At 36.1% G+C, this 9899-nt stretch overlaps 1 long non-coding RNA gene across 1 annotated transcript; it reads right to left on the bottom strand.

The window, feature by feature from the left end:
- Nucleotides 1–233: 233 nt before the first annotated feature.
- LOC139827397 (uncharacterized) lies at nt 234–9635 on the bottom strand. The gene is made up of 3 exons (XR_011737929.1): nt 9428–9635; nt 8455–8564; nt 234–373 (listed from the first exon to the last, which is right to left on the bottom strand). It is a non-coding gene; the product is annotated as an uncharacterized lncRNA (long non-coding RNA).
- Between the last annotated feature and the right edge of the window lie 264 nt (nt 9636–9899).

Raw genomic sequence — 9899 nt, 5'->3', positions numbered from 1 at the left:
TGTACTTAGTTATTACTCACTGATACTGTTGCTAGGTATAAACCATGAAACATCTATTCAGGAGACCTCTATGCAGTTCTTCTATATATACACATGATAACAACTAGATTTTGCCAAAATTTTATTCAGCTTTGTAAAAACATAAAATATACAAGATATGAACAATCAGAAGCTTTCTCCTCAAGCAGGAAAGCTTTTGAGAAAGGGTTGAATAATGCCTTTCCTTTTCCCTGTGTTCCTTGCCACTCATTCCACCCCACATACACTCTTCAGATGACATCTTATCTATAAATAACAGGTTGCTGTTGTGATGTCTCCTAATGCTGTCCTCACAGATGCAAAACTGTGCCAAGATTGAAATAATTCCCACTTCCTGTAAAAGATTAACATAAGTCAACTGATTTACTTCTATCTGTCAGGTGGCAAAAGATTAACCAACAGTGCTAAAGCATGTAATTTGTGGTGGTTCACTGTCACAAGAGACAAACAAGTCTCCTAATTGGAAATTGACAGCTCTGACACTCATTTGAGCTAAGCTTTGGCTTGCATCAGGACTTGAGTCACCTTGCTCAATCTATAGTCATTAAAACACCATGAAAGTTCTCTCTGCAGGTACATAAAGCCAGTTCCTTGCCTGTGGCAGACTTAATTAAGGTAACAGTTGGATATTCAATCTTCATATAAAAAGAGGAAAATTCAAGGGGTGTTAATGCTTCTCAAAGAACCATGAAAGGAAAGGATAGCACGAGCAGGGAATGATTTTGTCATGATGATGTTATCATAAAAATAATTAAACAAAAAAAAAAAAGGTTAGAAGGGGAAAAAAAGACTCATTTGTGTCAGATATCAAGTCAAACAATGACTAAACTATAACAACATATGTAAACTGATCACACTTTATAGGCGAATGGCTTCATTTCAAAACTAAACATCTGCAGGCTTGAAGTGTTAGGATATGATTCTGCATTTAAATGAGATAAAGATTTTAGTAATTTAATTTCATTCTAGGAAACATTTATTTATGGAGATTCTTCTCTGTAAAGAGAAGTGCAAAGAACAAAATTACAACGTGACATCCACTGTGTATGTATGATGTATACCCAACAATTTTTTACCATAACATGTTTAGAACATTGCATAGGTATGTCATTAGAAAACATTACTTGAAGTGGAAGGAGGAGAAAAGTATAGACAAGTTATGTTTATATTATACTTATTTGTTCTTCTCTTCAAATAGCCTTAAAAAAATACTATTTGGGACTTATATAAGGTTGTCCAGACTATGGAGATTGGTCTTGCAGCCATGTTTCATAACCCTTTCAACAAATTGATCAAAGTCTTTGTCTGAAATGGCAGTATAGTTGTTTATTTTTACTTGCTATTGGAAGACTTTGGGGGAATCCTGTATTTCCACAGGTTGGAAGTTTCCTTTTCGTTGTCAGCCAAAACAGAAGACTTTGTAATTACGCCTCATTTACCTTGCTTGTTTTCAGTTGTACCTGGAATATTGTATTGAATTTTAGTCATCTTGTTGTGAGTATTTTCTTTCATGAACTGTGGGGAGTCAGAAAAAGGCAAAGTGTTTTTTCATGAAGTTATAAAAAGATAACTTGCTTCACTTATTTAGCTACTTAAACACAACAGAAAGGATGAAAAAGGAGCCACTAAATTCTATACAACAGCATGAGTTTTCAATTTCAGGATGATTTCTGCTGAAGCAGTGTTGTGTAGATGGATCACTATTAAATTCCTGTAAGGATTCATCCTTCAGGGCTCACAGTCACAGTAAGCTACAAAATAATGATACCTTTAAAGAAACCCAGATATTAAAAAAAACCAATATATGTGGGTTGTGTTACAATAGCTGAGTCTCTGCTGTAACTACAGTAAAGTTAATAAAGCTGCAGTAAAGATAAAACTGTCCTAATCTGTGTCAGTCTTAAATATACATTTTTCAAATACATGTTCGTCAGCTTTTCTCTAGCCTTTACTTTGCTTTTATATGTTGTAATCTTTTATTGCACCCCACTCAGAGCAATAAAAGGACCTTTTTTCATCCTTATTAGGCTTACTTATTCAGGATTCTCACAGCAGCTTTCTACTTGCATGAAAACAGTGGGAAAGACATGAAAAAATATATGGATGGAAGTATGGGGAGTGACGTTACTGAAGTGTGCTAGATATTACAGTTAGCCATCGGTAAAGGAAGTGGACAGGTGTTGTAAGTGATATTGTTTAAGCAAGAAAAACAGATAATAAGAAAGAAGCATTAAAATCCTAACAGAAAATTTTATTTTCAGGTGTATGACTTAGACGAAACAATATTATGACTTCCTTAGAAAACTATTGGCTCAGAGACAGAGCTATAGAATAGAAAGACCAAAATTTCTCAGTTTTGATTGACCGGAATCACACAGCCTAAAGTTTTACTTTCTCCTTTCTTATTTCTGATGCTAATATGTAATTGTGGCAGTTGCAAATCCCCCAGATGAGATCAGGAGCCTTCAATAGGGCAGCTGCAGGCTCTTTAGCCCCTTTTGTGCTCCACTGTGCCTGTCTCCATGTACACACCTAGGGTTGCTGACATGCTGACAGTCACTGTCCTCCCCCAACCTGGGACAGGCTGACTTCACTTCCACCAAGCTGGAGGGCAGAGGAGAGGTCAGACCCTCAGTCAATTGACAGAGTCCTCAAAAAAGTAGGTGCCCAGAAAAGCTGAGAAGCTTCCGGACTCTGTTATAATGCCCACAGCCAGATCTGATGAGGTTATAAAATTGGGTCCCCACTGAAGACCACCCTTTGAGTGGTCTTCTCGGAGCAGCAACTGTGTGAACTGGAGTCCTTCACTTACACTGGGATGCCATCTAAGGGGACTTCCCAGGATTGAGACCGCCTCAGCTCCTCTTGTGGTGAGTGGTTATTTTTCTCTGTTGGATATATCCTTGAATGAGTCCCTGCCTAACCCAAGCAAGTGATTATTTCTTCTGGGTACCCTTGAATGAGAGGCCTCTAGTTTTGTTCCTTGTGAGTGTATGTGTGCATGTTGTGGATCCTCATTATTTTTATGTAGTCATACACCGATAATCTCCTCAACCAATATCCAAATCTGTATTTTATGTTGTTGGAGTATAAAACCTGTTTTAGTCAGTTTATTTGCTATACTTTTCTAACTAGAATAAAGTCTGTTTTGGAACTTGTTGTCTGCCTAAAACTGACTTTGGGGTGCCTCCATGACAATAATCAAAACTGCAAGGAATGAAAACATGAAATCTATAACCATTCAATACACTTCAAATTTTTTTAATGACATACATTTCAGTTAAGCTCTAATATTTGGCTAGTTAGTATTTCAAATAGTTCAATGTTCCTTTATTTTCATGAAGATTTTAAAAAAATTATGTCACTAAGACATTGGCTTCTAGTAACAAACTTCTGAGACATCTGAACGAGCTGACAGGTATGATAGTTTGCACTGCTCTGGAAGAACTGAAGATCAGGTGGATTATCCTGAAGAGGAGCTAGACATCTGTATCCAGACAAGTGAACTTCATACAATCTTCTTTCCTTTTTCATTTAAGAAGAAGAAAAATTTATTCTTCAAAATATAGTTCCTGTGAGTCTAATGCAAATATGCTCAGTTACTTTAAGGTGTCTAAAAAGACACTTGGGTACTAATGTTCAGGCAAGTGAATCCAACAATGTTACCTCAAAATAGAATGTCACCTTCAGCAGGTGCTGGAAATGCTCTTAGATTAATTGGAATAGCTGTGATTTTGTTTTTGTTGGTTTTTGTTGTTGTTGTTTAAAGAATGAAAGCTCATACAAATTGTCATGACAGGTAACATTAATAGTGTATTTCTCTTTGTCAGGCTCTTGTCTCAAACTGCACTGTATCTGAAGCCACAGAAGGAGGAACTACAAAGTTCATGTAAGACCGTGCTGGAACTTGGATGTTGGCTCTTACCTTGAAACAGAAATGGCATTTAATGTAGTTCTATAGTAAATTTTATTATCAGTGGAAATTGCCTTTAATTTTCATGAGCAAGAGGCCCTTCAGAGGAACAATAAATCATAAAATAGGTTAGTTTTTCAAGGACTATAAAGACTGTAAGTACCAGAGCAGTTTTTGAAAAATCTTACCATGAACTTCTTTATTAAAGGAAAATTGTTCACGTTCTTTTGTTAAGCAGGCTATAGTTTATTTTTATTAAAGCACGGCATATACCAAATGAATTCTGCTTTGTGAACAGAGAGATGCTTGGGAAAGGGAGACAAACTTTTTCAGAAGAAATGTATCTTTTTCTTGTTCTGATTGCAAAATGAGTGTCTAACATATTTGATATACCTTTAACTGAACTTTATTCATTGTATTGGCAACAACTTTAGAATATATTAAGTAGCTGGAACTCTTTGGTCAAATTCCTTAAATTATATTTGTCAAAGAGATCCGGTTCTCAGCAGATGGTTGATGTACACTGTTTTTGAGATTTTTATTGTGGAAGAACATCCAGAAATTGACCTTTCTTTTTTTTTTTTTTTAATTTATTTTATTTTTTTAATATTTGCTTCTTATAAATAATTTCAGGTTACTTTGGTTTTTTTTTGTTTGTTTGTTTTTTTTTTTTTTTGTTTTGTTTTTTTTTTGTTTTTTTTTTTACTTTTTGATCTTTTCTGTATGTGCTGCATTTACACACAAAGATTTGGAAAAATCAATTACTAGAGGTCCTATTTGTGTTTGTGTGTAACTGTTTCTTTACCTGCAGCCTACTCACCTACTCAAGAAGCCTGAAATGGGAGTGAGTAGTACCAGTCCTGCAGATCTCTTCCTAACGTATGAGCTTTTTCTTTACACAGAATAACATGAATTTTACATGAGGCAATCTTGTTTCTCGTTATGTTAGTTGGAACTGTTAAAGTTTCAACATTGTTTCTGGCTTCATCCTTGTTAAATCAAGGCTAGAAACCATTCAGCTACCCAACTCTCTAGTGATTCAAGCACCTCACTTATATAAATGTGTTTTCTCCTGATTTTTTTCAAGTTTTCTAAATTATAGGGTCATTTTTATTGCTTCTCATGAGTAGATTTTTAGCTGTCCAGGGTCAATAGTTGCATGTATTTTGTATTTATAAAGACAGTGATCAAAATAAATCAGTGATTGATTATGATGAGCAAAAGTACAGTAGGGAAAAATATTAGTTTAAGATAGTAACATTTTCTGTGCAACTCTGTTTTAAAATTCACTGAAAAATCTGGTACCTATTGGTATTTTGAGATTGTTTTTTCTTATCTAATCCATATGCTTTGAGCATGATAACACTGAAAAAGGAAAAAGAAAAAGTGATGGAGAAGATTTTGGTTTGGGCTAGTAGAAAGGAAGGAGAAAACTGATGCCAATAGATGTAATCAAGAAAACGAACAAAAAACCAAAAATCTTTAAATAGCTTAGAACCTATTGGCCTGACATTCTTACACTACAGCATTGTGTTTGACACCTGAAATGATTGCCAGACACCAAAAATGATGGCTAAACACTAGTCCATCTGCTGTATGAGACCAGGGAATACTGCTGAGCAGGTCCTTGGGAATATGCATTTATAATTTACTTGTTCTTAAAGACTGATGAAGATGAATTTTGTCACAGGTTCTCAGGGTCATTACCTGACATTAAGATTTTCATGGAAATGAAAAGACTTTACTGACTTTGTATAGAGCCCTTTATAAAAAAGTTTAATGAATATTCTGACAGCTTGATATATGTCACATCTTTCTGTTGTGGTAATGTTACAGATTTCTTTGGTTCCAGGTTGTGGTCTGTTTATTAACTATTAGGTGTTATGAGCAGTTTAATGTACAAAGATAATATCAATCAGGGCAGGACAAGGAAAATTTATTAAATGCAGTATGACTGATACGAGACTTTAAAAGAGACTACAGAAAGGACAGCTAGGTTTCATAATACAAAATACATCGCATCTTGATAAAAACTGAGAGGAGATTAACTATTGCTTATTGAAAGAATAATAATTTTCAAACAAATATGCAATGATTAATTTTGTCCATGGAAGCAATTTTGTTCTTGGTGTCTTATCAGTGTAGAAGTTGTATTATTATTTCTTTCCCTTCCTTCTTTGCAACTTCTGGGCTGAAACTTTTGTTGTTGTTGTTTTTGTTCTGTAACTGGATGGTTAAAAAGGTAACTAACTTTCTATTGAATTTCAGGTTACAAATTCAATGTCTACTGTACTACTATATAATGCTAATTAATTGATCATTCAAATAATTTGCTTTATAGATGATAGCTCACCAACTTTTCAAGAAGCATCCAGAAATCTTCATGTAGCTGTGAGTTTACCAGGTACTATGAAGTAATTTTGTGACAACCGGATTAAAGGTTACCTTTAGTTATTTCCAAAACTTCCAGCAATCTCAAGTAAAGTTGCATATGTGAAATAAAAGACAACATTCTTTTATTGTGGCTTAATTTCTTTAATGATATGGGATTTTTAAGTAATCCATTCAGCTACCAAGCAATCAATGAACTGGGATGAGTAGCAAAACTGGACTAGAGGCGATAATTGTTCTAATTTACTTTCAAAGTAAAATAACACAAAGTGAACAAGTGTGGCTGTAACATACTCTTCTTAAAAGAGATTAATGCGTAATACTGTCATATTAGAGTAATATATATGAAATATTAATACTGCATATATAAGAAGCTTACATATAATATGGTAATGGTATACATACCACACTAATAAACTTCATATTATTAGAATTCAAAACTAGGAAATGCAACTCAAAAGTAGAATACTGAATTTGAAAACAAAGCCACAGATTCTTTAAATTAAAAGACTTTCTGGATAGAAAGACAAGTGAAAATTAGACTAAATTTTACAATCTATATCGATTGCTCTTATGAGAAGTGGTTTGGTTTAATAGTGATTGCTAATTGTTCTAATCTGATCAAAAAAGGTGATACATATAGCAGAAGATAAGTAGAGGACACAAGATTGAAGCAGTTTATGTTTTGTTTTGGCTCTGTTTGTTTTTGTGGAACCTACATGGTTATTATCACTCCTTCCAAGTTTGCTATACTTGTCTCCAAACTTTTCAAAAAACTCTTGGTTTGAGAGCGTTCTTATTGTCTTTGTCAGGTGATAAACTTCTGTTTCATTTTCACTCTGTATCTTTTCCCTCTAGGTATTTCTGGACGCATAAGAGAGGAGGTAAAAGTATTTTCCATGCAACTTGCAAGCACAGCATCTCCAAGCAACAATTCCTGGAGGATCACAGCGTGGCTTGATCCAGAGACTAGCTGCACTTCCTCAGTGCATGCATTAAGAGCAGCAGAGGTGGGTCAACAAGAAAGTTTACTGTCACAGAGTATGTTCAGCTTGGGGAAGAGAGATTAATCATTTATTTGATTAGTATTAATGTATTGAGATTGTGAAAATGCATTAATGAGTATTAAACACATTGGGTTTTTTTCAGCTGTACAGTATCTGGGGGTCTATCAAGAGTAGAATTTTTCACTGGAGGAGAACTGCTGGGTCATAAGTAATTTGATTGTCCTCTGTTTACATTATTTTCTTTTTCCTTTCTCCCTAACCCCTTTTCACCTTGTGATCATGACTAGCACTCTTGAGCAAGACTTTTTTTTTTCTTTTTTTTTTTTTTTAATAGTGTGTATCGTTGTCACGTCACTCACTGATCAAAGGCATTTTGGAGCTTGCTTCTGGACAGTATATTTTGCTGAGATTCTTGCATGGAATGTATGGGGACTATATGGTTTGGATTACAGAAAGAATTCCTCCCTACAAGTCTTCACAGTCAATGCTGCATTTCTTACAGAGTTTCAGTACTGCTTATTACTAGCCAAATATCAGTTTGTTTCTGAATATTCTCCAGCTCTGCATTTGACATCGTACTTTTTCCACTATTCAGGAAGACTAATGTGTATGGCTGAACAGAAGCATGATATTTAAATTATTTCCAAGGTATAGCAAGACTCTTCCAGCCTGATTACTCTATATACTAGTGGATTAGATTACTTGAAAAACAATCTTTTTGGAGACCATGTATCCTTTTTGTTACTTCCCCTTTGGAAGGCATTGAACATACAGACTGTTATCCTAATTCTGCAGAAATAGGTTAGGCATTATATGGTCTGCTTGGAAGGAATTTGTTTATAGTGATTAAAAATTAACACTCAATTTAAAACTAAACCTTGTTGTCTAAAGTTCTTAACTTAAAACATCAGATTTTATCTGTCTAAAATATAATGAGCTTTAGCAGTTAATAAAATATTACTTTATAAGACCTGAACCATGATTAGCATCAAAGATGTTCCTAAATTTTTGAATGCTGACCTGTTTTCAAGAAAGGGAGTTATAATACACCTTCAGACATCATCCCTGCCATCTTATTGCAATAACTTGTATGATATTACTTACCTATACCTCCAATGGTGAAAAGTTGCTTTAGAGTTTGATGTATCAAGAATATATTGGTATGGTTTTATGCTCATTTGCAATCTTCCGTTTCTCATTCTGGGTATGCGGTTCTTAAGGGGAAAAAATGTTAAAATCTTGGTATGGAGTGAGGGGCAGGGGGATGAAAAGAGGGTGATGTCTCATGTTTAATGCTAAAACAGAATTAGATAGAATATCAGAACTGAAGAAGGTAATCTACAGTTTTTTTACACAAATTTCAGTTGGAACAGGCTTTAAAGTAGTACTTTTGGTACTGCACAGTACACAGTAAAAGTATTGACAAGCTACAGTTTTGTGGGTTTTTTTTGTTGTTGTCGATTTTTATGATATTTTAGTGTCACGGAGGCACCCCGAGGCTAATTTAAGGGACAACAGGGTCCAAAACAACTTTTATTAAACCGGTGAGAAACAGGGTTTTAGCACTCCAAAAGTGACTTAAATATAGGTTCGGGTATCAGTTGAGGAAAATTATTAAGGGGTAGCAACTGGTACAACAGGCGGTCCACAGAGTGCATGCACGTGGTTTCACCCAAAACAATGCCGGAACCATCCCCGAGTCCCAGAGGAGTACACACTTGCCTGAACACGGTGCGGGATTATTCTTAAAGAGATAAAGGTAAAGCGTACGCTCGCGATTCCGTGAGGGTAAATTTATAATACACTCGCAATTCTGCGAGGGTTAATTTACTTACACGTGCGAATGTGCACAGTATACTACACGTGCTTATGTGGAAGCACGGGAGGAAAATACACTCGCGATTGTGCGAGGATAAATTTATAATACACTCGCAATTCTGCGAGGAAATACAGTTACACTCGCGATTGTGCGAGGAAATAATTGTATACGTGCTTGTATTAAGCACGGGAAGTTACACGTGCATATGTGCACGGAAAGGATAAATATACTCGCAGTCCTGCGAGGGGTTTTACTCACACCCGTGGCGGCAAGGCAAGCGGGGTCTCCATCCCGGGGATGGGGGGGTCTCGGAGGCAGCATCTTCCTCGTGCTCCGAGAGACCAGCGACAATGGGCCCAGTCTCGACGAGAGTCCCGTTTTTATACTGGCTGATCAGACCTGACTGTAGGCATTCTAGAAGCTTCTCTGCACCCCCACACCGTGTGTGGGGTGCCCCTGAAGCCTCCAAACATCCCCCACACCGGCCACAGGTGCCCAGCGGCTCACTGGTGCCTCGGCAATCCCTTCTCCTAATGGTCCTGGCCAGGGTGCTCTGGGCCAAACAAAAGAAGCTATTAGCTTCAAGTAGCAGAGAGAGGGAGATGTGCCTACTCCCTCCATACTGGAGGAGGGGGGGGAGGAGAGAGGGGGGTTTGCATTCTGCCACATTTAGTTTAGTTTAGTTTAGTTTAGTTTTAGTTTAGTTTGGTTTGGTTTGGTTGTTTGTTTA

This window comes from Patagioenas fasciata, chromosome 2 (genome assembly GCF_037038585.1).
Source record: "Patagioenas fasciata isolate bPatFas1 chromosome 2, bPatFas1.hap1, whole genome shotgun sequence".
NCBI classification, from domain to species: domain Eukaryota; kingdom Metazoa; phylum Chordata; class Aves; order Columbiformes; family Columbidae; genus Patagioenas; species Patagioenas fasciata.
This window is presented reverse-complemented; position numbering and strand designations above follow the sequence as displayed.